The 13,733-nt window shown below is 41.0% G+C and overlaps 1 protein-coding gene and 1 non-coding gene across 11 annotated transcripts in view; one reads left to right on the top strand and one right to left on the bottom strand.

Annotated features, from left to right (window-relative positions):
• Positions 1–13,733, top strand: part of ADD1 (adducin 1) — a 68,656-nt gene continuing 54,923 nt past the window's right edge. For 3 of the 10 annotated variants that reach the window (XM_039838269.1, XM_039838274.1, XM_039838272.1), the window contains exon 1: positions 9–151. The gene's annotated coding sequence lies outside the window, so the exon portion shown is untranslated. Of the gene's footprint in view, positions 152–12,651; positions 12,832–13,733 lie in introns of all 10 variants that reach the window. The other 7 variants (XM_039838270.1, XM_039838271.1, XM_039838267.1 and 4 more) reach the window with 5 other exon arrangements.
• On the bottom strand, positions 7,868–7,986 carry LOC120583008 (5S ribosomal RNA). Its single transcript, XR_005647698.1, has one exon. It is a non-coding gene; the product is annotated as a 5S ribosomal RNA (ribosomal RNA).

The raw sequence follows: 13,733 nt of genomic DNA, 5'->3' as shown, positions 1-13,733 counted from the left end.
GAGGCCGTTCGGCCGGGCGGGCGGGAGGCGCGGGCCGGGAGTGCGCGGCGCACAGGGGGCGGAGCCGGAGTCCGAGCCGGAGCGGGAGGCGACGGGCGGCGGCCGTACTCGGACCCGGGAGCCCGCGCGCTGCCCGCGATTCGCCCCTGAGGTGAGGCCCGCGGTCGGGGGCGGCGGCGGGGCGCGGGGCGCGGCGGGCTGCCTAGGGCCGTGCAGCCGCCAGGGCGGGGCCGCTGGGTGGGCGCGGGGCGCGGGCCGGCCGTCGGCCGGGGCCGGTGCGGAGGGGGCCGGCGCTGCGCGAGGCCGCCTGGGCCAGCTGCCAGCTGGTCCGGCGGGGGCGGGCTCCGGCGCGCACGTTGGCAGACTCGGCCCGGGCCCCGAGCGCTGCGCGGACCGACACGGCGCCGGCATCATGCAGTCGGCCCTCGGTTAAGGACGGCAGCTCGTGGTGGGAGGGAAAAGCCAGAGCCGTCCCGGGCCGGGATAGGGTGTCCTGGACCTCATTGGAGGGGGCCGTTGGCCATCTTCGCTCCTTTCTCTCCCGCTTTCGGGGCGGGGGGTGTCAGAGGGCCTCTGAGATCAAGTGAAAATGACAGGTGCGATGACACGCGTCTGAGAAGTGAGAAGGAAGCTGGGCGAACGCTCGGCTCTGTTTAAGGTCAAGCGGGGGGTTTTATTTTTTGAATATGATGTTTCTGTTTTTTTGGCCTTTAACACTTTTATTTTTGCTCTTGTAATTCACGGCTCAAGATATTTTGTGGGTGATTTGTGTTCTCTTCGTGCGTCGCTGCCTTAAAATAAATATTTTGCTTAATCCGAAACTGCCGGTAGTGCGATTTTATGCCCAAATGAAATAAAGCAGTTGTATCTGCAAAGACCAGAAACACAGTTGTAGTCGTATATAATGCTGGTACGTTATTACAGAAAGGTTTTTTTTTTTTCCCATGTGAAAAATCGTTTGAAATCTTAATGGGAGTGGGAAATAGGCTGCTGAAAGGTCAACTCTGTCTCTTTTGCAAGACGCGTTCGTAGAGGCCCCCAATGAAAACGAGGCGCAGTGGATGAGTAGTTCACACCAGAGAGGGGAGGGCATACCAGGCCGAGACGGTGAATTAGTTGTATGAAGGTAGATTCGTAAAAACCGGAGTCTTTAATTATGTAAATTATGCAAATGCAAGCGATTTGTACACTATTGTTAAAAATCCAAAATCTGAATCTAACTCTTTGAGTCTGACTATTGGGGAAAACTAGAGGTAAAGTTGTTTTTTAAGGAAGTGGATGGTTTTGGCAGTCAGAACTGCTTTTCGTAGTTTTGATGTGGTTTACAGCAGGACAGATGGTATGATTTGTTTTAGTGCTTGACTTGTGTTTAGGTTTTAGTTAGAGAGGCTCACTGAATGACATGAATCTAAATGCTACCCGTCTCCAAAAGGTGGGATAATTTCCTCTCTAAAATATAATTTATATGGCTGCCCATTTTCTCCTTTAACTCTTTGGTGTTATTGGATACTGATTATGTTTTGTTTGGTCTTGTTTCTTTTTATTGATTTTACTGTAAAAGTTGTCTCTTTGGATGATTGTTAGTTTTTAGTTATTTCACGTAGTCATTGTATTGAGTCAAAAGTAAATATTGATATGCTTTATAACATTCTTGAAAGGACTACAAAAATGAAACACCTAATTAGTGTTAAAATTCTCTCAATTGTCTCGAATTTTTAATAGTTTGATAGTTAATTTTAAAGACATTTTTATTATGTGAAATTTAGTTTAAATTGATTTTATTCATTTTTACATGTTTAATTTGTCTCACGCATATAGTATATTAGCCGCTATTTACTCTCATCCAGTTTCGACAGTTATTAACTCATAGCTAATCTTCTTTTATCTGTACTCCCAATCCGAGACGTCATATCCTTTTACCTGTTAAATATTTTAGTATGTATATCTACATACATCTTTTTTAAAAGGTAAACACAAATACCACTGTCACAGAATTGCTTATTACCTTCAGATATTGAACCAGTGTTAAAATTTTCTTGATTATCTCACTTTTTTTTAAGTTTTGAATCAAGATCCAAATGCTATTCATACATTGTGACTTGTTTTAATATATAGGTTCTCCCTCCATCTTTTGATCTCTCTCTAACTTATTTGTTGCTGAAACTTGATGGTTTGTCCTGTGGAGTTATACACCGTCTGGATTTTATTCTGTAGTGTAGCTTACACAGAATTTACTGTAAATTTAATCTAATTTAGTTAGATCTGAAGGTATAATCAGATTCAGGGTTGATTTATTTTTGGCAAGAAGACTTCATAGCAGGTATAGATAAGGATTAATAGTTTTCTTGTTAGCAACCTTTGATGCTTAATGCTTAGAGTCATTATTTTGTTAGGCAGTGAAAATGTGGATATTTTAATTCTGTAACTTCATTTATTAGTTGGAATACTTCTCTAAAGAGAAATTGCCCCTCCATATTTCCGTTATCTTGAGTTAATAGCTCCTTCAAGAAAGGCAGGATAAATGCTTAATTTCTCTTCATTATTTTCTAGTTTTCAAAATAATCAGTTGGTATCCTATAGAAATAGCGAGTGAGTTGTGTATATGTGTTTGTATCATTGCAAACTCATAGATTTAAATATATTTGTTATGGTTCAATCCACTGTAGATACTGTCTTTATTTGATGCTCAGATTGTCCCATCTTTGTCCAATAGTAATCTGTTTAAATTGGCTCCTAAGTCCTTTAGACACAACTCCAGTAGTCTTTGACTGCTCTTCTTTCTGCTGTGACAAACAGCAGCACGTTCATCTTGGACATTTTCTGTCCCTGCCCTGGAATCATCCATTTCTACAAGGACCTTTGTTTCTTTTAATGAAAAATAGTATTTAGTAACCACAGTCTTGCTACAAGGGTGATCATTGTTTCCAGGTCTTTCTAGTGCACAGATCATGGGTTACTGATTTTTTTCTTGTAAAGCAAGAGTTCTATTTAACCTTCTTGGTCTTATGACTATATCTTTTTTCTTCTAAGACAAACATCTCGATTCTAATTACTCATTGTTTTATCCTGCTCTGTACACATCTGTATTGAGCACCTTTTCACGTCCCTGTTAGCTATCTGTATGTCTGTAGAAATGCCTGTTCAGATCTTCTGCCCACTTCTTAATTGGATTGTTTGTTTGTTTGTTTTGTACTGAGTTGTATGAGTTCTTTGTATATTTTGGATATTAATCCCTTAAAAAATATATGATTTGCAAATGTTTTCTCCCATTCGGTAGGATGCCTAACTTTTTTAATTGTTAATTTTATGGTTATAGTCTTAGTATGCTATACATGTTTTTTCACCATGCTATTTAAAATTTTTTTTTCATAAAATTTAACATTTTAACCATTCATAGGTATACAGTTTAGTGGTATTAAATACATTTACATTGTCGTGCAGCCATCACCACCTCCATACGCACAACTCCTCCATCCTCATAGCTCTTTTCTTGTAAAGCTGAAACTCCGTCTCCATTAAGCAGTAACTCCCTGTTCTTCCCTCCTCCCAGCCCCTGGCACTCACCATTGCACTTTCTGTCTCTGATTCTGACTACTACGTACCTTATGTGAGTGGAGTCGTACAGTATTTTTCTTTTTGTGACTGGCTTATTTCATTTTGCATAATGTCCTCAAGTTTCATCCATGTTGTAGCACGTGTCAGGATTTCCTTTCTGTGGCCGAATAATATTCCATTGTGTATATATACCACATCGTGCTTATCCATTCGTCTGCTGACGGACACTGCCATGTTTCAGCTATTGTGAATAGTGCTGCTATGAACGTACGTGTTTGAGATCCTGCTTTAAATTCTTTTGGGTACATATTCAGAAGTAAAATTGCTGGATCATATGGTAATTCAATTTAAAAATTTCGAGTAACCGCCATACTGTTTTATATAGCGACTGTGCCATTTTACATTCCCACCAAGAGAGCAGAGTTACCAGTTTCTTCACATCTTTTCCAACACTTGTTTTCTGTTTTTTGGTAGTAGCTGCAGTAGCCATCCTAATGTAAGGTGGTATCGCGCTGTAGTTCTGATGTGCATTTCCCTGGTCCCACTGTTCTTTTTTTCACGTCACATCTGGCACCCGTGGGTGTGTAGGACAGACATAGTTCTCATGCCTTCTCTCAGCTGCCCAGCGCTCCTCTATGCGGTTGTGCCGTACTTTATTTAAGATGTGACTACTTTTTAATGAACATTCAACTCCAAACTCTTGTCCCTTAATGGCATTTTTTTTCCTTATTCTATGATTCATTGAGAATTTTCTGGTGCATTTTGTTATCCGAATGGAAGGAAGTACTTTATATAGGTGCGATGTCATACTCCAGGATTCTGTTCTGTTGAGAAGACGTTAGCCTCCTCTGTTATGGGGTAGTTGACAGCCCAGGTGTTAAAGACTTCGGTTCTAATTTTTCTGTTCTTTTCTTTTCTTTTTTAAACAGCTGCCATTTCAGCCCCTCTACTGCAGTAATACAGTTTTGGGTTGGTTTCAGAAATGCCATTTCTGAGATAAAATCATCTAAATTATGTTGACACAAAAGTTCATCATCAGTCAGATTGTTAACATCACATTTTAGTTTTCTGTTGTTACCCATTGTTCTCCCACTGAACGCTGACTATTGAAGCTTTAAAGTCTAAAATTTAGACCTGTGGATTCTAAGTGTGTGAGAAACAGTGCCGGGAGCTCTCGTCGTCGGTGCTGTCTTGCTAACTAACGTCTGTTTTGTCAGTTTTGTTTTCGGGACGCATCTTGAATCAGCCCTTCGGTTCCCTCTCCACTCTCGTCGCCTGGGTCACAGCAGCCTCCAGCTGGTCTCCATGAGTCCTTTCTACCTATTCTCCACCTGTCAGCCAGGGCGGCTTACATTAAATATAAATTAGGTCACGTTCTGTCTTGCTAAAACCTTTTAAAGACTGATAAAGTGATTGCCTCTAAGGAACAGTGTACATGTTGGACGAGGTGGGAAGGAGATTTGCTTTTCACTGTATTAACCTTATATACCTTTTGAATTTTGATTCATGTAACTGGATTATGCATTCAGAATAAAATAAGTAATTTTACAAACTTCACAAGTTTTACAAAAACGAAATGCCCCAGTGACTCCCCATTATACTTAGAACAAAACCCAAACTTCTTACCATGATCTCCAAGCTCGCTTTCTACCACTACTCCACGTTCTCGTTTATGCTGTATTTACTGTAGTCTTCCTGGCCTAGCTCTTTTCTGATTTAGAGAATTGCATGTTGATCCCTTCGCCTAGAACGAATGCTTTTACACTGCCCTGCATGGCCAGCGTCCTTCTCATCTTTCACACCTCTGCGTAAATGTCCCTTAAAGAGGCCTCCCTAACTGCCCCTTACGGTAGATTTTCTATTCCCTAACTCAGATACTTCTTGTGTTCCTCAACTTTAATGACTTCTTTATCTGTTTACTCTTGTCTTCTCTTCCACAAGAATGGTACTCCACAAAGGCAGAGACCAGATTTATCCACTGTTTAAGCTGGCTCCTCTCTGTTCTTGCTAGAAAGAGTGACATGACTAGATCATGTCACTTCCCTGGTTAAGAACCACTGTTCTATGACCTTGCTTTTAGAACAGTGGCCCCCCCATTAACCAGTGTTGTGGTGGACTCAGGACCACCATTCTGGGAAGGTGGGGTTACTCCCCACATTGGGTGCCTGTGTCATGGTTACATGCTTCTGGACTTTCCTTAGGGATTTGTCCCTCTGTGTTGAAATGATTGTTGAAAAATAGGGATATGCTTTTAATTGGCAAAATAGAATTTCTAAATTCCAGTTTGCAAACTTCGGTTTTCATCTTTTTAAATATTTGCTATGTGCTAGGCATTGTGCTTTTATGTATTATCTCATGATATCTTACATCAGTCCTATTAAGTAGATACTGTTAATCTTCTTTTTCAAATGGAAAAGAAAGAAGAGACTTTAGGTGATTGCAAGGTCGCACAGTTAGGAGGCGGTGGGGCTAGGATTCAGACCAAGGGCGTCTGACCCCAGAGTGGTGCTCTTAACTACCCAGTCTTAGTTTGTGGCCCTTACAAAAACAGGTACGGGGCTGGATTTGGCTTGGTGGGGCAGGGCGCGGGGCATCATTTGCTGATTTCTGCCCAAAGAGTCTAAATTTTATCATTAGGTTAAATTAGACATCTGCCTCCGGGACCGAATTGGCTGTCTGCTAGCGGACTTTGTTTTGTTGCATCATGTTTTGTTCTAAGTCAAGGAACTGTGTGAAGAAACAGTGCTCTGAAGTGTTACGTTGTATTGGTTGTAGGGTGATTGTTGGGGGCTTTGTGATTATAATAAATTAAATAAAGACCATTCTTTCTTTTCATCAAGAAATTTGCTTTGCTTTTCTTTGAGTGGAATTTTCAACTGTATTCTAGTTCTATTCCAGAATGAGTTTTTATATTTTGTTTTTCCTTCAGTTTAACATATTTCAGTTGTAATTTAATAGAAAGAGCTACTTGGAGTTAGACCCAGCTGTGTAACTTTCTTTGCCAAGTGAATCTCTTTAGCGTAATGCCTGGCTCAGGAGGAACCTGAGAAATGACAAGCCCCTTTCCTGCTTTCACCTCCGCCACTTCCTCTGCCTCACATCCTTGGGCAAATCACTGTCCTTTTTCGGAACTTCAGTTTCCTGGTGCAGTAGATACGATAATACCTTCCTCAGCCACTTCAGAGAGTTCGTATGAAGGTTAAATGAAAGGTACTTTATTAAGTGATAGTTGCTGCTCAAGTGTGTGATTTATTATATCACATATTTAGAAGATACTTGGGGCAGAAAAGGAGAAAGGAATAGTTACTAATGGTGCATTAATTTCTTTGAAATGCACCCCTGGCCATTGTTTATCTCATACCTTTTCGGTGTAAAACATGTAAAAAAGCAGCTGCTAGATATATTATATCTAATGTAGCAACACGAGGTAATGTTGGAGAAAATGTAATGCTTGCAGTTCATAGTTGCCTTTGCCACAGAGTTTGCTACACAGAATTAAAGATTTGTGCCAAAAGATTTGGAACTCAATATCTTGGAGCTACAACCTAGTTTTACTTAGGAAGCGTCGCTTCGCCGTCTTCTTGCTGGCATCATTTCCTACGAGAAATTGGCCGCCTTGCTTAATCTTTGTTCCTCTGCGCAGCGCGTCCTTTTCCCCGGGCTGCTTCTGCGATTTTCTCTAGCTCTGATTTTGAGCAGTTTGCGGTGCCTTTGTGTTCGTGTTTCTTGTGCTCAGGAGTTCTTTGAGCTTCTTTCTCGGATCTGTCGGTTTGTAGTATTCATCAGATTTGGGAAAATTTTGGCCATTATTTTTCACATTTTTTTCCTGTTCCTCTTCCTTGTCCTCTCCTTTAAGGACTGCGATTCCATGCCTGTTAGACTGGTTAAAGTTGTCCCACAGCACAGTGATGCTGTGTTCATTTATTTGTCTTTTCTGTTGCATTTTGGATACTTTTTATTCGCGAATCTTCTGCAGTGTTTTCCCTTAGTCTTGTTCAGTGTAATTTTTTTATATTTACCTTGTAACTTTCATCTTAAGACGTTCACTTTGTATCTTATTTATGTTTTCCATCTCTCTAAGATTCTGAACGTAAGGAGTACAGTTGTGCTGCTTTAATGTCCTTGTCCACTAATATTAGCTTCTCTTAGTTCTGGGTTGGTTTTGATTGATTTATCGCCTCAATATGGGTCATATTTTCCTGCTTCTTTGCTCGCTGAGTAGTTTTTTTTTTTTCAGGCGAGACAACTTTTGGTTGACCTCACAGATTGCAAGGACCTTGTCAGCTTACAATCCCTTATTTTTTATTTTTTACGCCTACAGCACCTGGTCTTCCTAGGTGGTCTCCCATCCAAGTACTAGCCAGGCCCGACTCTGCTTCGCTTCCGAGATCGGATGGGATCGGGCTTATTCAAAGTAGCATGGCTGTAGATGAGTAATTTTTTATTGGTTGCCAGACACTGTAAATTTTACATGTTGGATTTTGAATTGTTATTTGTTCCTATAAATATTTTTGAACTTTGTTCTGTTACATTAGCAACAGGACTTCAAATTTTTTTCATGTGTTGGAGATGATGAATGGCAGCATTTTCTTTTTATATAAATTCCTAGCTTCCTTGAGAGTCTAAAGTCACTAAAAAGACCCCACTTACCTGGAAATCCTGTATATTGTTTTGTGTTTATTTTCCTCGTGGTTTAGCAGGTTATTTTGGCTAGTAGAAGGGATGTCTTTTTCGAATTCCTTATCTTCTAATGTTTTAAAAACTGAATCTGAGATTTGGTTTGTAAATTAAATATGCTACGCTCCTAGTTCAGTGTCTGCTAGCTATCACATGAGTCCTTAAAATAGTTAAGAATCTTAATATAGCATAATATTAAACTTTAACAAAAGTGTTTAATAGTTAATGCTTGTTCTGACCTATGTCCAGGAAACTGGAGCTTGAAGGAATGCAGGGGGAGCAAGTCTAATTCATTTTGCCCTTTGAGCTTTATTTACTGCACAAGTACCTTTTTAAACACTTGTTATGACCAGCGTATAACGCTGTTTCTTATACCTGTTAGCTTAAAAGTGTTGAGCATATTTTGGCAAGGCTTTATATGAGTTTATGCCACATAGGTAAAAAGGGGCATTTTAAATGCAATAGGACTAGAATTTGTAGGACAGTTATCTTGACTTTTAGCTGAACAGTATCTTGAGACCGTACTCTGCCAGGACACAATGACAGTAGTAGTTTTAAAAAATGTTATTTTGCAAGCATATTTTCTATTTTACAGCTTTTATTAACTTGCATTTCATTTCCGTCTCTTCACATATTGTTGACTGAACACCTGGTATCTGCTAGGTACTGTTCTAGGCACAATGGACAGAACAGGAATGAGACACATTCTCCGTCTCTTGGAAAGTTATATTCTAGAACAGGAGCTAGGTAATAAAGAAATACTACTACATCGTCAGGTAGTACTAGCTGCTGTGAAGACTGTGGAGGCCGGACAGGGGACTAGAGCATGATGGCAGCATGTTTTAGATGGGGGAGTGAGCTAGGCTTCTCCAAGGCGATGTCTGCCCAGAAATCAAATATGTGTGTATCTCGGGGAAAGCATTTGGGCAGTGGAGACACATCTCACTGTACGTGGTCTCTTGTTGGGCAGGCCTTCTGGGCTGGGCGTCTGGGACAGAACACTCTCAGGGGCTGTGAGCTAGATGAGGAAGCAGAGCGGATGGCATTTGCCTCATAATCCTCCTGTACCTGCCTAAGGCCCGGCACTGGGCACTATACGTTTGAAATTGATTTCGTGTGTGTGTTTGTGTGTGTGGATTCCATCTAATAAAGACAAAATCATTGTTATTAGTAGCGTCGTAATTAAAGAATCATTAAGTTACAGTAACAGCCGCAGGTAGTTTTTATTGAGCGGCATGTGGGAAGTATTGTTGTTACCCTATTTTGCAGATGAGGAAACTGTGAGAGGTTAAGTAACTTGCTGGAGGGCACACAACCAGAATGGTGTATACATATATCTCCTTTAAAAAACAGATTGTTACTCACAATGCTACTCACTGTGTTCCCCCCTTAATACACTTGGAGATGCTCACTGTCAGCACACATACGTCTGTTTTATTCTTTTATCAGTGTCAGCTATTTCATTTTACAGGTATACTTTCATCTTTGCTATACTGATGAATATTTGCTTCCAGGTTTTTACTGTTACAAACTGTTTCAGTTAATACTGTTGCATTTCTGTCTTTGGGCACTATGAAGTATGTCTGTAGATATATTCTCAGAAATGAAATTGCCTACTCCAAGGATATTTGTACTTTCAGTTTATATAGCTGTTTCCAAGAAGTTACACCGGTTTGTACTCCCACCAACTGTAAGTTTTCCCCATATAAGTGTTTGCATGTAACACAGATGTAGCAATAGTACCTATTTTACACAGTTATCGTGAGGTTTAAATGAATTAAGTGCATGAAAGGTACCTAGTAAGTTGTCAGTTAATGGATGTTATGTGTTACTAATATAGTTATTAACCATATTTCTGAATTTCATTACCAGAAATATAAGCCTAGGAACTGTGCTAGGAGGTTGGGAAATTATACAGTTGACCATAGCAACATATGCCTCCCAAATACCATCACTTACATCTGAACAAATTAGCTGAGTGTCGAGGTGTGGGAGCTTCAGGGGCCTGGGAGTGTGGAGCTGACCTGACATTAGGGGACAGAGCTGGCAGGCACCTGCAGACGACTTCTGCCTGGACTGGGCTACCCTCAGACAGGACACAGTAGACGTTGACTCCATGGGTACCTTTGGAGCACCCTGGAATTGCAGCTTTAAATGCTTTCATGGGGCAAGGAGGCCATCGCTTGGGAGGGACCTTTAGAGTGTTCTGTCCCAAACACTTTATTCTCCCATTCTCTTACTCCAGAGGCTTAGTTTAAATTCGCCTTATGGGTTGATTGATTGCGAATGAATTAGGGAGCCCATTACCTAAAAAAACCGGTTTTCCTCATCTGCATGCACACTATTGCTTGAAATTCTTTGCGGAGGAGACAGAGCCGTGTGGTGTTATGGAATGTACAAGTCTTCAGCTAGCAGGCGGGGATTTATGGCAGGTTCGCCTCGGGCTCCCCAGCAATGGGTGATAAAGTCGCTTGACTGCTCCTCGCTTCAGTCTTCTCCATCACAGAATGAAGCAGCCATAAGATGGAAAGGAGAGGATGTTGTGAAAACACTTTGAAAATGCGAAAGCTGAATGAAAACATACGTCCACACAGAAGCTGCACGTGAATGTTCTTAGCGCTATTTTTCATATCTAAAAAGTGCAAACAACCCAGATGTCCATCAGCCCATGAATGAGCAAACAAAATGTAGTGCACCCATACAGTGAGATGTCGTTCGATGATGATAATGAGTGAAGTGCTGGTGCACGGCTACACATGGACGAACTTGCAAAATGCTGTGCTGAGGGAAAGAAGCCAGAGAAAGAGGCTGGAGGAGAGGGGAGGGCGGGAGTGGCGGGGGGCGCCTGCTGCAGAGTTTGGAGTTTCTTCTTGGGTGTTGAAAATGTTATAAAATTAGATTGTGATGATGATTACACATCTCTGAATATACTAAAACCACTGAATTGTATATTTTAAATGGGTGAATTTTATGACATGTGAATATGTAAAAGTAAAGCTGTAAAAATACAAATGCATTAGGAGTTTTATTCTTACTGGAGTGAGTCAGTTGTCAGTTATTGATATAGTGCTGGGTATTAGGGATGTAGTGTCAGGATGCAAGCCCAGTTCCGCCACTCAAAAAATGTGGCCCTGGATTAAGTTGGTGAAATTCGCTGAACTCATTTTTCTAATGTGTTGAAACAGAGATAGTAACAATAATCACCTTGCGTGACTGCCCGTGTGGTCGTGGGGCCTGGTCGTGGGGCCGTGCCGAGAGAACTTTTGGACACTTACGGTACATGGGTTTGCTCTCAGGGTGTGTTTTCCTTTCCTTCCCTTCTTCTCCAGTGTGTAGATGAGGGAGAAGCAGACTTAAGAGGGAAAGGCACAGAAGGGCAATGGAGAGCCCTGTTTGTTAGCTACTCCTACCTTTAAAAAAAATAAAAAATAAATCTAAGCTCTGAGAGATATTTTTGTCCGTTGCAGCCGTACACGTTTACAGTTTAGCAAGAACTTTGTGGTTAAGCCATGCTTTCCAAGGTTTGAGAATATTTTAGTTAACAGGCCAGTCTCGTTCCCAGATGATACCGTTAATCCAGTTCGCTGTATAGAGCTTCAGGCAGGGAGGGAGGGAGGGTCAGGGTGGTGCTGGAGTCCCTTTAGGGCTGAGTGTCCACTTTCGTAGGAAGGGATGAAGGGATGTGCTGCCGATCCACTTGTGTTTAGGGGTGCTAGATGACGCCACCATCCAGATACTCTTTATTTCAGTTCCTTCTGAGCATTGTCCGTGGGGACTGAAGCACAATGTACTTTGGCAGCATAACCGCCAGAATGTCACCGACCTAGGGAATCTGGAATATTGAATGTGCTCTGTTTCCTGCACAGGGTGTTCGATTGTTTTGGAAAGCAGGGAATTTCCTCGTGGCAGCATTTCTTTTCCAGCTTTTGGTCAGATGACGAGGGCATGAATTTTTGGACTTTCTAAGTGATGGTAGTAGTAGCATTTTAGGAGACTTATTAATTCTTTGAACTTTATTCAGAGGTCTTCAAGACATTGTACTGGGCATTGAGGAATGAAAGATGAACAGAGGTCCCTCTTCAAGGGCTCATGGCTCTTCACGTCAGAGAGGGCGACTGCACGGGGGCTTCTGCGAGGGCCTTCTCTGTAGGGACATGAAGTGGGTCCCTGCCATTGAGATGTTTCATTTCACTCACCCACGGTTATTTTTTATCATTTCTATTTTATAAAAATCAAGCCAGCAGTTCTATTTTGAAATATATTGGAATTTTTCTTGGTGGATTTTTTCCATTTCGATTGCTTCATAGTGCACTAGGGAGAAGTAGAATCCTCATGAAAATAATGCAGATTTTGCTGACTACAACTGTGGAAGGTTGCCAGTACTTTTTCATAAAATGAGTTACTTGTACGTTATTTCAGCTCTTGAGGCCGTTGACCCCAGATTTCACTGTGCCGTGAAGAAAGCTGTGACATCATCTTTATTCTCAGTAAAAATCAAAGCTGCATGACATTTGCAAGAATGGATACATGAGTTCCATCTTACACGATGTACATGTTTTTCTCCTGAAGGGACATATGGTTTGTGCTTTTTAAACTCAGGTAATCAGAACATTTGTATAATCTAAGTTTCAGTTTTAAAGATTAGAAATTATGTAATTATATAAATTATATAAAGTGTAGTGAATATGATTGCTAAATGGTTTGGAATTTAGGTTCTTTTTATAACTTCTAGTAAAAGGTCACTTAATTATATTTTTTTAATATATATTTAAGGCTATACATTTCTCTAGCAGTAGCTTTTTACTGAAGCTGTTTTCAAGTGTAATATTTTCATTATGTAAGTATGTTTAAATTATGACTGTGGTTTTTTTCTTTGGTCCATAGTTATTTAAAAGTTGTGCTTTTAAATTTCCAAATATATGTTTTTTTTAAAAAAAGATTTGTTATTGATTTGTTTTATTGAATCATGACCAGAGAAGTAGTTTCTATGCTCCTCATTCTCTGGAATTTGTTGAGATCTTCTTTGTTTCCATCCAGATATGAGATACATGTTTACAGATGTCCTTGTGCTCTAGAGAAGAATATGTGGTTTTTAATTTGTTTTCGAAAACAAGGGTGCAAGGTTCTGTATACTTCTAATGATCTAATTAATTACATTGTAGTCATTTTCTTTTTCCACCCCTGATGGATGGATGGATGGATGTTGCTGTCTCCCCTTAAGAACTGGCTCTCTGAAGGCGGGGCACCTGGGGCCTGACACCACCTGTGTGCTCGGGGTGGGAGGCGGGGCTGGCGCACGGGGTCGGGGGTGGGGGGCCTGGCCAGTGGCTCCACCTGGGGCGCGAACCCAGGACCTTCTGCGTGTAAAGTAGACCTGCTGACCACTACACTATGGAGCTACCCTACATTGTTGTCATTTTCAATTTACTGTTTACTAATTTGTTGACTGCTTTTCCTGTTAATAACTGAGCAGTGTTTTAGTCTCCCGTTATGATGGGAGA

The sequence above is a fragment of the Pteropus medius genome, unplaced genomic scaffold (assembly GCF_902729225.1).
Source record: "Pteropus medius unplaced genomic scaffold, Ma_sr-lr_union100, whole genome shotgun sequence".
NCBI classification, from domain to species: domain Eukaryota; kingdom Metazoa; phylum Chordata; class Mammalia; order Chiroptera; family Pteropodidae; genus Pteropus; species Pteropus medius.
This window is presented reverse-complemented; position numbering and strand designations above follow the sequence as displayed.